This window comes from Mustela nivalis (genome assembly GCF_964662115.1).
Source record: "Mustela nivalis genome assembly, chromosome: 2".
NCBI classification, from domain to species: Eukaryota; Metazoa; Chordata; class Mammalia; order Carnivora; family Mustelidae; genus Mustela; species Mustela nivalis.
The window spans coordinates 1,375,111-1,390,035 of record NC_139021.1 but is presented as its reverse complement, the minus strand read 5'-3'; the positions used below and the strand labels follow the sequence as shown (position 1 = coordinate 1,390,035).

At 52.2% G+C, this 14,925-nt stretch overlaps 1 long non-coding RNA gene across 1 annotated transcript; it reads right to left on the bottom strand.

The window, feature by feature from the left end:
• Nucleotides 1-13,630: 13,630 nt before the first annotated feature.
• On the bottom strand, nt 13,631-14,925 carry LOC309859656. Its single transcript, XR_014308782.1, has 3 exons — nt 14,661-14,925; nt 14,468-14,582; nt 13,631-13,919 (listed from the first exon to the last, which is right to left on the bottom strand). It is a non-coding gene; the product is annotated as an uncharacterized lncRNA (long non-coding RNA).

Sequence of the window (14,925 nt, the reverse complement as noted above, 5' to 3'; positions counted from 1 at the left end):
ATGTAGGAAAGTAAGACCACAGTTCTCTCCAGGTGTGGTCAGTGGTTTGCATGTGAGTGGACACATCCCATATCTGCGATCATTTACTTAGCAAGCCGAGTCTCATTTTGATTTCTTCTGTGACCCATGAGGTATTTATTTTAAAAACTTATTTCCAAATAGAGGGGGATTTTCTGTATTTGTGTTAATAGTTTACAGTATAATTGCACGGTGAATAGTTGATAATGTAATAGTTGATAATGTAATTATGTAAGATTGATTTTTTTTTAATGTCATGGCTGTTATGCCCCAATAATGGGTCCGTGATTAAAGGAGCGAGCCTGATACAAAGCGAAGGTCAAGCAAAGCTTTATTTCGCACCAAGCATCAAGAATCTAACCGAACGTTCGGGGCCGCACCTCTCCCAAGAGAGGGCGACCCCTCTGTTTCAGAGACTAGCTTTTAAGGGCAAAGGCCATGCGGTCGGGCCTGGCCACGCACAGGTGACCGATGAGATTGTAACACACACAGGAAAGTCCGCAGTGATGCAGGTGACCAGTGGAGTTACAATTTACCCTAGTAGACATTTGACCCAGCCTATCACACCTTGGCTGGGTGCCAAAAGGGCTCCCAAAGGGCGGGGCCCATACTCCTTGGTAACCAGGGAGACAGTACGCATCCCCCACTGATCCCCCACTGATCCGCTGTCTCCACCTGGCCTGACCCACCCTTGTATCTGGGCGTTGTGACCTGTAAATCCCCTGGGGGAAGGGAGCGGGAACAGTTTCTAAATAGGCCCCCACGTTCCCCCCTTTTCTTTGGAGACAAGTCAAATCTTTGACTTTTTAGCCAGTTCTATACCCTCCTTTTTTTTTTTTTTTAATTCGTAATTGCTTATACCTCCCGCATATATCTTAAGAATTTAATGAACTCATTGTTTTTCGAGTCTTAGTTTGAGTCCACAATTGGCAGGGCCATTGGCGGTGGCATCCACCTCTGCGGGGCGTTCTCATGCTTGGCTCGTTTGACGGGACCCACAGGAATCCAGATCCTGATGCCCCCTACTTTTATTGCCATGGGGGTGGTCAGGATGACATAAACGGTCCCTTCCAGCCAGGCTCCAAGCCTCCCACTTGGCAGTAGCGCCTCCAAACGAAGTCCCTGGGTTGGCGAGGATGTGTCCCAGTGTGGGCAGTCCGGATCCCAGTATGGGCTCTTTGAAGACAGACTGTGACGCCTGCCGTGACTGGAGTACAGACTGATCCGTCCTTTCTGCTACAGCAACCTCTTTCTCTTTTCCCTCTTCCCATTCTAGTTCTTTCCGCATTTACCGCCTGACATTGAGCACATCTATCAACCATAGCTTGAGCCATACGCCCTAAGTTAGAAACCTAGAACTGCTTGCCCATAAGCTCTTTAAACTTGCGTGTTCTTCTAGTCTTAGTCCAATCTCCTTTATAGTCTAATTTAGTCCACTCTACCATAGTGAGTCCTCCCTTAGTCAGTTCACAGAGGTCACGCCATCTCCACCAACCACGGTATCCACAGCCTGCAGTAGCCCAACGTCCGAAGAAACTCCCTCATGGAGACCAAAGCCTAAGTAAATGGTGTAGCTCTTACAAAGCTGTGTTTTCATTGCTGACACCCAATACCTTTTTCCTGCAGAGTCTGTAAGAGAGCTATCATCCCCTGCAAGCAAGACCCAGAGTCCTCAGCGGCTATTTCCCACTAACTCAAGTCAGATTCTTCTTTTCACATTCCTCAATTTTCTGAAGTTTATCCCTTATATCTGGGGCTGGCTGACTGGCAAAAGCAAAATGGCCTACACTAAGTTATCGTCCAACTTCTCTGAAGTTTACCTTAAGTTGTCTAGCTTAGGTAAACAAACATTTAATAACAATCTAATCTAGAACTTAACACCCATAAAGCCATGTTATTAAAACATAATTTTTCTCTCTAAAATAACCCTCATTTCCAGAGATAGCCAAATCAGGACTAACTTGTTTGAAAAACAAGTCCAGTTTTAACAAACTTGGCCTAATTATTTACATAAGTTCAACAAGAACAGAAAGTGTGATCATATAGATCTTTTATAATCTGCTTTGCTGGAACGTTTTATAAGGAATCTATAGGTTGAACTTTTAGTAGCCTCTCCGGGCCAGAAGCCAAGCCGCGTACTTGCCATCAGACGTGCCTGTAATGCCTGTCGACTTGGGCAAACTCCTGAGGTGCCCAAGGTATCTTGAGGCTCTCCTCCTACCAGGGAGTGACATTCTTTACTCCCCTGGTGAGGCTGCTGGGAGCTCTGTAAGCAAAGTATCGGGCCAACGGTTCCAAAGGGCTTTACGGCTCAACCTCAGTTCCTTTAAGCTGGTCATCAGAGTCTTTTCAAATAGGACATTCCAGTCAAAGCCTTGGTAAAATAACCTGTGTCCAATACTGTCCTGTTACAAGGAGAACAGATTCTTATTGAACTTATGCAAATGAATGATTGCGGAGGAAGAACTTATTGAGCCCTTTTGGTTTCAGAGGGTTCAGATAGATAAAGGTTGAATGCCTTGATTCGTTTACAAATGAATACCTTTACATCTCTTTAAGTTACAGGTAACTTAAAAAGTTTCCCTAGTTTAGAGGAGCAAACATTACAGAAGCAGTAAGGTTTAAAACATTGAGAGAGGGGCGCCTGGGTGGCTCAGTGGGTTAAGCCGCTGCCTTCGGCTCAGGTCATGATCTCAGGGTCCTGGGATCGAGCCCCACATCGGCCTCTCTGCTCAGCAGGGAACCTGCTTCCTCCTCTCTCTCTGCCTGCCTCTCTGCCTGCTTGTGATCTCTCTCTGTCAAATAAATAAATAAAATCTTAAAAAATAAATAAATAAATAAATAAAATAAAACATTGAGAGACAGAACATTACCACCTTTCAGTTCATCTAGTCCCAAGTTACTAATTCTGGTAAATCTGAATGTAACCCTTCTGTAAATCTTTACCCATTTTAGTTCCCAGGATTTTAACGTATCAAAGACCTGTATTTGTCCTGAAAGTCTTCCCATATGAATTTCCCTTAAGTCGGACTCCTCTTGATGAAGTCCCAGAACCTAAGTCAGGTTCGGTGGGGTGAGGAGGTTCGGAGCCGACGACTAAAGAAAGAATTCTTAAGACGTCGTTAGTGCAAAAGGTGATTTATTAAACCACGGGGACAGGGCCCGGGTGCAGGCAGAGATGTGGCTGCCCGGGGTTGTGAGTGTAGGCATGTTATATACCCTGCGGTTGGGGGAAGGTGAGGGGAAGGGAGGTTTCAGTGGAGTTTTCATATGCTAAAGAGGGCTGACAAGGTGCCAGGATGTTCCAGGCCTGCCGGAGGCCTTGCCCTTGCTGCTGGATCAATGTTGTCTTTAGACCAGCCATTAACATTAAGATAGTTGGGAGACTTTTTGGTGGGGTGTCACAATCCTGCTATCAATCGTCTTTGTTAGTGAGATTTAGGACATTTGTAAGCCAAGGGAGACTCCTGTCTAGCAGGATTGTGAGCTCTGCAAGTTAACTATTTGCTTATTGTTCATAGCAGTCAGGGCTGCCTGAGGGATGCTACACTTCTGGAGGGGAGCGGGTGAAGAGGGGGTGCGAGGCGCCAGCTTCTGCTTGGTCCTCAGCCAGCCTCCTGCTCCCTCATCACTCTTACAAGAGATCTAAAATAATTACAAATGAAAAATCTCAGAACAGATATAGTTGAATAGCAAGTGATGACCCTTACCAAAACATTAAAATTTTAGGAAATGTATAGAACCTCTAGAATAATTACAGCATTTACCCAAATGCAACCCAAGTTTTATCAGTAACTTAGCAAATCAAGGAAGCCTTATGAGCCAAAGAGATCTTATTTACAACTCTGGGCAGGTAAGGAGGAAACCATTTACACTTCAATTAACCGAAGAAAACTTTGCCCTTTTAAACAGAGAGAAAACCAGCTTTTCTATACCAGTGTCTTTCCTTTTTTTAAGTGTGCAGCCTTCAAATAGGAGTTGCCTGGGTTTCCCTCCCATCACGAATGATGTCGCGGACAAAGGGAGAGGCATCTTTCAGGTGCTGTCCTGCTCACGTCCCTGGCGGGAACTTAGGAGAGTCTTAGCTAAGGTCTGTCCAAGTAAGCCTCGGACCAGGCTACTCCGAGGAGTAGATGACCGTTACGCCATAGGACGCCCCGCGAGACTCAGGGTGCAGCCCACTCAGACTCCGTAGCCGAAGCGGTGGAGCCACACAGACCCATTCACACAGTCAGGCACTCCGGATTCAAACAGGTTGGACACCCTCCCCCCACCTCGTCTCCCCTTCCATTCGGTACAAATGGATCTAGCTCAAACAGTGGCCCCAGGCCTGTTTTCCTTTCTTATTCAAACAGATCAGGCATCGGGTATTTCTCTCCTTTTTACCTATTTCCTACTTTTCTACGGAGTTGTTTCCTTTATTTCCATCAGTCTTAATTACACTTAGCAGAACTTTGTACTCTTAGAAATACCTTAACCTCTACTGAATTTAAATATAAACCAATTGTGAACTGTTTACAACAGAATTCTTCAGATGGCAAATTTATCAATTAGTTAAGAACACAACAGGTTTACCAACAGATTTCAAAAGCACAAACCTAGTTCCAGCAACCAGCGCTCTAGCATTTTATCCCATTTGGTTGAAGTTTCAGGTTAGCAAAGACTTTGAAAGTTACTTTAACAATTACCCATTGAAACTCTGAGACAACCATCAGCTTAGTCATCTCTTTGATAACAGATTTCAACACAGATTTTCACACAGATTTCTTTTTACCTTAAGTAAAAACTCTGAAGTTTCACATTTACTACTGTTAACTCAAAAGACATGTTCATCCTAATGAACCCAACAAGCTGAACTTCGATCCAATGCTGATTTACGTTCCACCTGGGCCCACTCCACTTCGAATGTTTCCCTGAGACCCGGGTGGGGAGATCGGGAGTGGGGGTGTTAGGTCCAGGGGCGCTCTTCTTGTTTCCCGACAGTGAAGAACAGAACAAAGTGCCATCAGAAGGCAGAGAAAGGGTTCCGAGTTCTAGGGCTCATCAGCTCCAAGAGAGGAGCACACATCACGCCTTCCCGCCAGCAAGGGGGAGGGGCTAGGCAGTCTCCCGTCGGGCCAGAGAGGGTGAGGAATGTCCCCAAAAGAAAGTTGGTTCCGCAGCTGCTTGGGAATATTCCTTAAAGTCTCTGTCTCAAGTTAGACTAACCCCAGTTGGCTCCAGTTATAGCCAGTTCAAAGTCAGAGTTCCCTTACTCTATCTGCCCCATTCCTTCAAACAACAAACAGCACAGCAGACAAAAAAAGGACAAGACAAAGACAACCTCAGGCCCTGCAGATCTTAGCCAGAACCTGCCACCGGTGGGGACTTTTTGATCTTCCGTCGTCTAGGGGGACTCGAACCCCTGGTGACCACCTGGGGGACTCGAACCCCCTGACCCCCTAAGTGACCGCCTAGGGGGACTCGAACCCCCGGACTCTCTCGGAACCCCCCGGCGATCTACCAGTGGAGGGAAGGGGCGTCCCCGCATCCTCTCCAGCCCTGGGGAGCATGGCCGCGTCTGGCTTCACCGGAGTGGGCTATACTCGGAGCTCCACCCAGACCGACCAACAGATCTCACAGACCACCTGGAGATCGGCGGATCCCACAGAGTACAATCTGTGAGATCTTACCTCGAGGCTTTTCCCAGAAATTCTGATGCTGGCTCAGTTCTAGTCATTTAATCCCGGACAGAGCCCCCATATGTTGTGCCCCAATAATGGGTCCGTGATTAAAGGAGCGAGCCTGATACAAAGCGAAGGTCAAGCAAAGCTTTATTTCGCACCAAGCATCAAGAATCTAACCGAACGTTTGGGGCCGCACCTCTCCCAAGAGAGGGCGACCCCTCTGTTTCAGAGACTAGCTTTTAAGGGCAAAGGCCATGCGGTCGGGCCTGGCCACACACAGGTGACCGATGAGATTGTAACACACACAGGAAAGTCCGCAGTGATGCAGGTGACCAGTGGAGTTACAATTTACCCTGGTAGACATTTGACCCAGCCTATCACACCTTGGCTGGGATTGGTGCCAAAAGGGCTCCCAAAGGGCGGGGCCCATACTCCTTGGTAACCAGGGAGACAGTACGCATCCCCCACTGATCCACTGTCTCCACCTGGCCTGACCCACCCTTGTATCTGGGCTTTGTTACCTGAAGCTGGTTTCCAGGACGTGTCTCCAAGTAAATCCCCTGGGGAAAGAGGGAGCAGGTCCTCACAATGGCTCGCCACGTTCCACGGTTTTGCTTCAACCTTTACAGGCCTTACAGCTCAGGTGGATCTCTAGGAACAACATGTATTGAATATTTTAAAACTATGCAAATATTGATCCTTAATTGGAGCATTAAATCCATTTACGTTTAATAAATTACAGGGATATACTAGGGTTTTAATCTATCATATTACTGTAAAGAGCTATTTTATATTTTTATATTTTAGCAGGAGGCTTTCATTGAGGCAAAAAAAAAAAAAAAACCTTGTTGTTTAACCCTTAAAATGTCCCTGCTCCCCTACCCCCAGGGGATTCACTTAAAAACAAGTCCCAGAAACCAGCTCCAGGTTACAACGCCCAGATACAAGGGTGGGTCAGGCCAGGTGGAGACAGCGGATCAGTGGGGGATGCGTACTGTCTCCCTGGTTACCAAGGAGTATGGGCCCCGCCCTTTGGGAGCCCTTTTGGTGCCAATCCCAGTCAAGGTGTGATAGGCTGGGTCAAATGTCTACCAGGGTAAATTGTAACTCCACTGGTCACCTGCATCACTGTGGAGTTTCCTGTGTGTGTTACAATCTCAACGGTCACCTGTGCATGGCCAGGCCCGACCTCATGGCTTTTGCCCTTAGAAGCCAGTCTGTGGGGACGCCTGGTGGCTCAGTTGGTTGGACGACTGCTTTCAGCTCAGGTCGTGATCCTGGAGTCTGAGACCGAGTCCTGCATCGGGCTCCCAGCTCCACGGGGAGTCTGCTTCTGTCTCGGACCTCCTCCTCACTCATGCGCTCTCTCACTGTCTCTCTCTCAAATAAATAAATAAAATCTTAAAAAAAAAAAAAAAAAAAACTAGTCTGTGAAACAAAGAAGGGTCGCCCTCTCTTGTAAGAGGTGTGTCCCCGAACGTTCGGTCTGATTCTTGATGCTTGGCGCGGAATCAAGGTTTCCTTGACCTTTGTTTTATATCACTCTCGCTCCTTTAGTCACGGACCCATTACTGGGGCATAATAACAATCACTATGATCTTTTATGATCTACCCCATACAACAATATTCCTTTCTTCTCTCTTTCTTTCGTTGCCTCTTGTCCTTGTCATTCTATCGTTTTTTTGTCATTCCCACTCCTAGTTTAGAAGTGGAGACTCCCTTTGGAGGTGTGTAGTGCGGCTCTGGAGAGGGGACAGTCACTGGCTGGAGAGGCCTCCCTGGGGTGGCATCCAGGACACCTGCGCCACCCCCTGCCCCCGCACGCTATGCAGCTGTGCTCAGCTCAGCCCTTGGCTCTGCCTTGTAACTTTCCATTCTCCCTCTATCAAATTGTCTCCCACAAGACACAATTAATTAATGCTACAAAATCAGTGTTTGGGGGCGCCTGGGTGGCTCAGTGGGTTAAGCCGCTGCCTTCGGCTCAGGTCATGATCTCAGGGTCCTGGGATCGAGTCCCGCATCGGGCTCTCTGCTTGGCAGGGAGCCTGCTTCCCTCTCTCTCTCTGCCTGCCTCTCCATCTACTTGTGATTTCTCTCTGTCAAATAAATAAATAAAATCTTTAAAAAAAAAAAAAAAACTTCTAAAAAAAAAAAATCAGTGTTTGTTAGGAATTACCACGTGTTCACCAGGCTTTCCCTCATTCCTGGATCCTTCACTTCCAAGTGGCTTCCTTTTCCTTCGGGCTCACGAACACTTCTACACTTTCTTCCGTGCAAGTCTGCGGTAAGAAACTCTGGGTTGTGTTTTTCCAATGATCGATGGTTTTCTTTCAACGTTTTCTTGGTACCTTTGCTGCCCAGAGAACACTAGGTTCTCATGTACTTTCTTCCGCTTCACAGTTCCTGTCAGAATTCAGGGGTTATTCTCAGTGTCACTCCTTAGTAGACTATCTTGTTCTCCAGCTCATTAAACGATGACAGGGACAGGGAGAGGAGGCGCAGGGCCTGCCTGGCGTGGCCTGCGTCCTGGGCACCCCTGGAGACGCACAGCGGGTGGAGGCCAGAGCTGGGGCAGGATCCCTCCACCTCCCAGGCCAGCAGGCCCAGCAGCAGGGAAGGCAGGCGAGAAACAGGAGCCTGACAGGCCCGTTTTCTCCCCAGAGAGAGACCCCCTCCCTGGGGGGATGCGGAACGGACCAGAACAAAGAGCTGACTCTGCTACTGAGATGGGGGCGGGGCGTCCCCGGGCTCCAGGCGCTGAGATCAGGGAGTCTGGGCTCCTGGCCACCCTGTGCCTGGCCCCTCCCCGCAGCCTGGCCAGGTGCCAGGGCACCCCTAGAGTCTGGGGCACGAGGCCCCAGCACCCCTCCCCCCACGGCCCCGCCCCTCCCCACCCTACCTGCCTTCCCCCAGGCGGCAGGAAATGGAAACTTAGAGCTCTGGGCTCCTCCTCCCACAGCTCAGCCCCTTCTCTCCCACCCCACCCCTGCCTCTGCTCCCTCTGGGGCCTGCACCCTCCCCGCCCTCCAGCCTCCCCCCTACCCAGGGAGAGGCAGAGGGAACCCGGGGGGCCCACCGGCCTCTGAGCCCAGCTCTGCAAGGACTTGACCCCAGAGCTGAGGCGGTGCGGGGTCCCGGGGTCCCCCAGCCAGCAGTGCGGGTGGCTTCAAGCCCCCGGCCTCAGGGGGCTTCTGAAAACGGGATAAGCATCACCATCTCTGAGTGTAGGTGTGGGAAGGGCAGTGACAGAGGAATGCCACCAGGGAGACAGCAGGTGTGTGGTGTGGGCAGGAGCAGAGTGCGGGGGCCACGGGGTCCTGCCGCGTCAGCACCGCCCAGGGCACCTCGCGACTCAGAGCCACGCCAGCGCCGTCGCTTGACCAATGTTGAGTGAACAATACCACCAGTGCCTTCTACACGGAGACTCGGAGCCCCGCGGAGGACCCTTGCCCGCTACAACAGCTGCCCCTGTGTATCTGGGGGACATTCTGATGTCTAGTTCCTGGAATTCCTTTTCCTTTTTAAATACTTTTTACTTTTTTAAGTGACCTCTATACCCAACGTGGGGCTTGAACTTCCAACTCGGAGATCAAGAGTCGCCCGCTCTGGGGACCCAACCAGACGCCCCTTCTTCTGTTCTTAATGTCAGCCTGACCCCTTCAGGTGCGTCTCACGGTCACTGCCCACTCAGTCTCAGTCAGGCTGCCCCAAGGTGCTTCCCGATCCTTCCCCAAGGCACTGGTCAGCCGGGGTTTCCTTCCTCTTGTCGCCCTACCGGGGCAGATCCCTCCTGCGTCCCTTATTTGGGGACTGTCCCCTCCGCGGATGCAATCCCTGCACCGTCACCTGGCTGTGTGTTGGCGGGGTGTCCCCACTTTGGTGGCCGTGGCGATGAGAACCCGCATTTCCGAGCGTCCGTGCCCACGCTGGAGCTCAGAGATTCCCCAAAGACGGGCCACGACCCTGAGCCCCACACTGACCACTGTCCCGCGCTGCTGGACAGTATTCTGCGGCCACTGGCACAGGCACAGCACTTGGGGCCCCCGGGGTCAGCCCGAGTGCGCGGGCAGCTGTGAGCTGGGAAGCCCCAGGGACCGCGATTCCCAGAGTCTCCGTCCCGCTCTTCCTCGGGCGGGCGCGTCCCAGCGACGCCTGCTCGGCGGTTCCCTGGCTCTGAATGGGCCCAGAGAAGCTGGTTTTCCACTCCACGGGCTGCAGGTTCATCCCTCTGAGTTCCTCCAGGGCCCCAAATGAAGTCCCAGAACCTAAGTCAAGTTCGGTGGGGTGAGGAGGTTCGGAGCCGACGACTAAAGAAAGAATTCTTAAGACGTTGTTGGTGCAAAAGGTGATTTATTAAAGCACGAGGACAGGGCCCGTGGGCAGGCAGAGATGCGGCTGCCCCGGGGTGTGAGGAGTGGTTGGTTATATACACAGGAGTTGGGTAGGTGAGCACAAAGGGGTGTTCAGAAGGGCTCTCAGCCAGCCTCCTGCGCCCTCATCACAAACACCTGGGAAGGCCTCAGAGAACAGGATGGACCCTGGCGCCAACACCTCACCCCCGGTGAGTCTCGGCCCAACTCCCATGGTGACCCTCGCTGTCCATGGACTCTACCCTGGCTTCCTGAAGGAGCAGGAGCCCGGACCCCTTTCCAGTAGGAAGCTCACCCCAAGGGCGCCGGTGCCCCAGGCGCGGTCTGCTCCGCTCTCCCTCGTGCTGGTCAGGAAGCCCTTCCCTCGCTCCTGTCGGGAGCCAGTTCCGGAGGCGACTCTAAGAGCCGTAAGGGACTCAAGATGATTGGCTGTTCATTTAGGTCCACTCACGCGGGAGGTGCATGAGCACTGCATTCTGATTGGTTAACACTGCCTGCATAAAAACGCATGCGCCCGGGGTAAAGGGAGAGGAAGAAAAAAGCGATTAATAAAAAAGGTTCGCCGCTACGTGAGTCTCCGAGTCGTTCTTGTGGGCCGAGAGTGACACACTCCCTCCCAGCTCCCTTCAGATTTCCAGCCTGAAGCCACGGACACTCTCAGCTCATCCTTTGGGGCCCCGCTGGGTCCTCAGACCTGGCCCGCGGGCATCAAGTAGACCCCGACTTCCCACCTCCGGGAGTGCCCGCCGCGCCCCAGCCCAGGCAAAGGAGCCGTGGGCTGGGAGCACAGAGCCTTGCCGGCAGGGACGGCTTCCCTGGTCACCACAGACACAGCGTGGCTGGCAGAGAGGAGGTGGGCACAGGGCAGTGTCCCGCTCCCCCGCTCCCGGGCCCCCGCCCATCCTGCCAGGTTTGCCTGTGCCTGCGGGGACCCGACGGGCCGCCATCCCATCGTCGGGTCCCGGAGAGCCGGACGCCGGTGCCCACCGAGTGCCCACCGAGTGCCTGCTCCCGTAGGCTCCTTCTCCCCACTCCAAACCCGTGCCTGCCTCTGGAGGGGGCTGCCTTCCGCCCAGAAGCCGGCCGACCTCCCTCCCTGCTTCCGGTCCTGCCCTGTCCCGCCTGATGATGAACTTCCCACGTGGCCAAGCCTGGAGGTTCCCTTCTAGGCCTGGAGGGCAGAGAGCTATGGACTCAGGGGAGCCCCTCTCCCCATTGGGCCTCTGGGTGGGGCCATGGGGGTCCCCCGCCAGTGAGGCCCCTGCAGGGAGAGGGTCCCCCACACTGCAGTCATGGCCACAGGCAGTCACAGCCAGAGAAAAGGTGGAGAACATGTGTTTATGAGAGGCACCGAGCAGCAGGCAGAATCCAATGTGGGGAAGGAGGGAGAGGGTGGGGCGGCAGCTGGAGGTCGGGGTGCGGGGGCGATTCCTGGGTCCAGCGGCCTAAACCCTGATGCACTGAAACCCCATCTTCCTCCCAAAGGCCAGCCTTACCGTGAGTGAATGCAGGCTGCAGAAAGGCCAGAGCAAAGCAGCTTCGGTGTTGGGGTTGGGGAGCTCCAAGGCTAACGTTGGACTCCGGCATGACTGTGGGCAGGAGCAGAGCACAGGGGCCACGGGGTCCTGCCTCTGCCCCTGCCTGGGGATTTGAATGGAGAAGCTCACTAAGGCCGAGATGTAAGTGATGAGGGAGCAGGAGGCTGGCTGAGGACAAAGCAAAAGCTGGCGCCTTGCACCCCCTCTTCACCCTTTCCCCTCCACAAGTGTAGCATCCCTCTGGCAGCCCTGACTGCCAAGAACAATAAGCAAATAGTTAACTTGCAGAGCTTACAATCCTGCTAGACAGGAGTCTCCCTTGGCTTACAAATGTCCTAAATCTCACTAACAAAGAAGATTGATAGCAGGATTGTGAGACCCCACCAAAAAGTCTCCCAAAGATCTTAATGTTAATGGCTGGTCTAAAGACAACATTGATCCAGCAGCAAGGGCAAGGCCTCCGGCAGGCCTGGAACATCCTGGCACCTTGTAGGCCCTCTTTAGCATATGAAAACTCCACTGAAACCTCCCTTCCCCTCACCTTCCCCCAACAGCAGGGTACATAACCTGCCATCCCTCACAACCCCGGGGCAGCAGCTCTTCCTGCCCACGGGTCCTGTCCCCATGCTTTAATAAACCACCATTTTGCACCAAAGATGTCTCAAGAATTCTTTCTTGGTCATCGGCTCCGGACCTCAGCCCACCAAACCTCACCTAGGTTCTAGAACTTCATCATAAGGAAGTCACTCCAGGTCACCTTCCAAACCAGCACGACTGGAGGGAGACTTGTTTAAACCCAAAGCCTGGGGAGGATGAGGGAGCAGGAGGCTGGCTGAGGACAAAGCAAAAGTTGGCACCTTGCACCCCTCTCCACCCACTCCCCTCGGTAATGTGTGCGACATTCCTCAGGCACCCCGACTGCCATCAGCGAGAAACAAACAGTTAATTTGCAGAGATCACAATCCTGCAGGACGGAGTCTCCCTGGGTTTACAAATGTCCTAGAGATCTACAAAGAAGTTACCTTATCAATAGCCCAATTTCCAGAGGCGCATAACTCAGTTCCTCAAGCCCTAACGTCGCGCTCCCCTCCATAAAAACCGAAGGAGGCCGAGGCAGAAGGAAATGTAAATAAAGTTAAATTTCTTCTAAACCCAAATCTCACTAACAAGGACACTTGATAGCAGGAATGTGACATTCCATCAGGAAACCCCCAACTGTCTTCATGCTAGTGCCTCATTAAGGGGAAAAACGGCCTTGGCTTGATAGGAACCAGGCCTCCAATATCCTGACAGTCTTCTGTACCCCAAGAGCCCTTCTGAACACGCCTTTGTCCTCACCTACCCAACTCCTGTGTATATAACCAGCCCCTCCTCACACCCCCAGGCAGCATCTCCCCCTGCCCACCAGCCCTGTCCCCGTGCTCTAATAAACCACCTTTTGCACCAAAGGCATCTTAATTTTCTTTCTTAGCCGTCGGCTTCGAACCTCACCCCACCGAACCTCACCTGGGTTCAAGAACTTCATCAGGGATGCCTGGGGGGGGCTCGGTCGTTAAGCATCTGCCTTTGGCTCAGGTCATGATCGCGGGGTCCTGGGATCGAGCCCCACATCAGGCTCCCTTCTTGGTGGGAAGCTTGCTTCTCCCTCTCTCTCTCTCCCTGCTTGTGTTCCCTCTCTGTCTCTCCGTCAAGTAAACAAATGAAATCTTTAAAAATAAACAAATACGTAAATAAATAAACCCGAAGCCTGATCCACAGCCCACCAAGCTTACATTACACACCTGCTGTGTAACTGAGTCATCTAAAGGAAAACCATCTTGTCCTCAACATATGGACCAATTCTACTCTCCACACTCCTTGCCATTAAACTTATGATTCCTGCCTGTATGCGGATCTATCATCTTTTGAGCTTTTACAAGATGTGAGAATGTATTAAACCGCTGTAAAATGGCTCATTCTCTGGAGTACTAGACATAGTTTTGGAATATTGGTGAAGTTCAGGGCCCACAGCCCAAGAAAGAATTCTTGAGGCATCTTTGGTGCAAAAAGGTGATTTTATTAAACCCCAGGGACAGGACTGGGGGCAGGTAGAGCTGCACTGGGGTCCTGGGGAGGGGCCCCTATATATACTTCCAAGTTGGGAGGGGTTAGGGAGAGTGCGGGCCTCCTGGAACAAAGTTTCCAGGACCCTGAGGGGACAGCTCTAGTGATGAGAAGGTCATGCACTAGTGTTCCATGAAAACTCAGTCCTGAGACCTTTCGGGTTTACTGAGGCAGACAGAGCCTCCTGGCTCCAGCTCCTTTCCATCCCGGGCTCCCCTTTGCTCCTGCAAAGGCCAAGAAAAGACCAAATCCAAGTCCCCTTTGACAAAGATACAGTAACAAGTCATTGCTCCTGCTGAGCGGGAAGAAAAAGACCAGATCCCCTGCGTTGTTTGAATAAGAAAAGAAAGGGAAACAGTCCCCCCCCCCCCCCCCCCCGGTGATTTAGTACTCTCCTGAGATACCGCCACAGAGATTATGCTGCCACAGGAAAGGACCTTTCAGCCTTGGGGAACTGGGAAACCGTCCAGGCCTTGAGAGTCCTTGAAAACACCCCGCTGCTACCATCTCCCATTGCCTGTTCCCATAAAAACTCTCTCCTCACCCTGTCCGGTGCTCAGTCTCTGCGAGCGATGCCACTGAGCCCGCTGCTACTAACAAAGCTGTGCTCCCCTGTCTCGCCGTGGGCCCTTTGGGTTTTCTCGGTCAACTCGGATTTTCCTCAACAGTAGCTCGGTGCGTGTGTGCTTGCGGCGATGATGGCCACCATGTATCTTGGGGTTTAGTGATACAGGAAGTCTCCAAAGAAATGTTTATGTTAAAATAGACTTACAGGATCCTGGGGGTCGGGCCAGAATGGCTTGTTGCCCTTTGCCAAGTGTCAGCCTCGAGGCCGCTGAGCCCCTAGAGGAAGGTCGCTCTGCCTGTTCCGAGGACTTGTCAGTGGGCTGTAGGGAGAAAGGAAATTTAATTTTTCTTCTGCTTTTGGTTCCCACGTCACCCCCCCCCACCCCGAACCCTCTGACCCTTCAGCCTGTAAGTTGTTGATGGAAGGTCTCATCTTCCGAGAGGTCTCCCTGCCGACTGGGGGCGGAGAGATGGCCGAGCTGGGCTCCACGCTGTCCCTGGGGCGTTCGCAGCGAGAGCAGCAGCGAGGGGCAGAGGCGCTGAGTCAGGACAGGCCGCACGCGCGGACCCCCCGAGCGGGAAGCACCCTCGGCGGGGCGCGGCGGCGGAGAAAGCGTCTCGCACCGGGCGGAGAGACGTGGGGAAAGACACGGACGTGGTTAG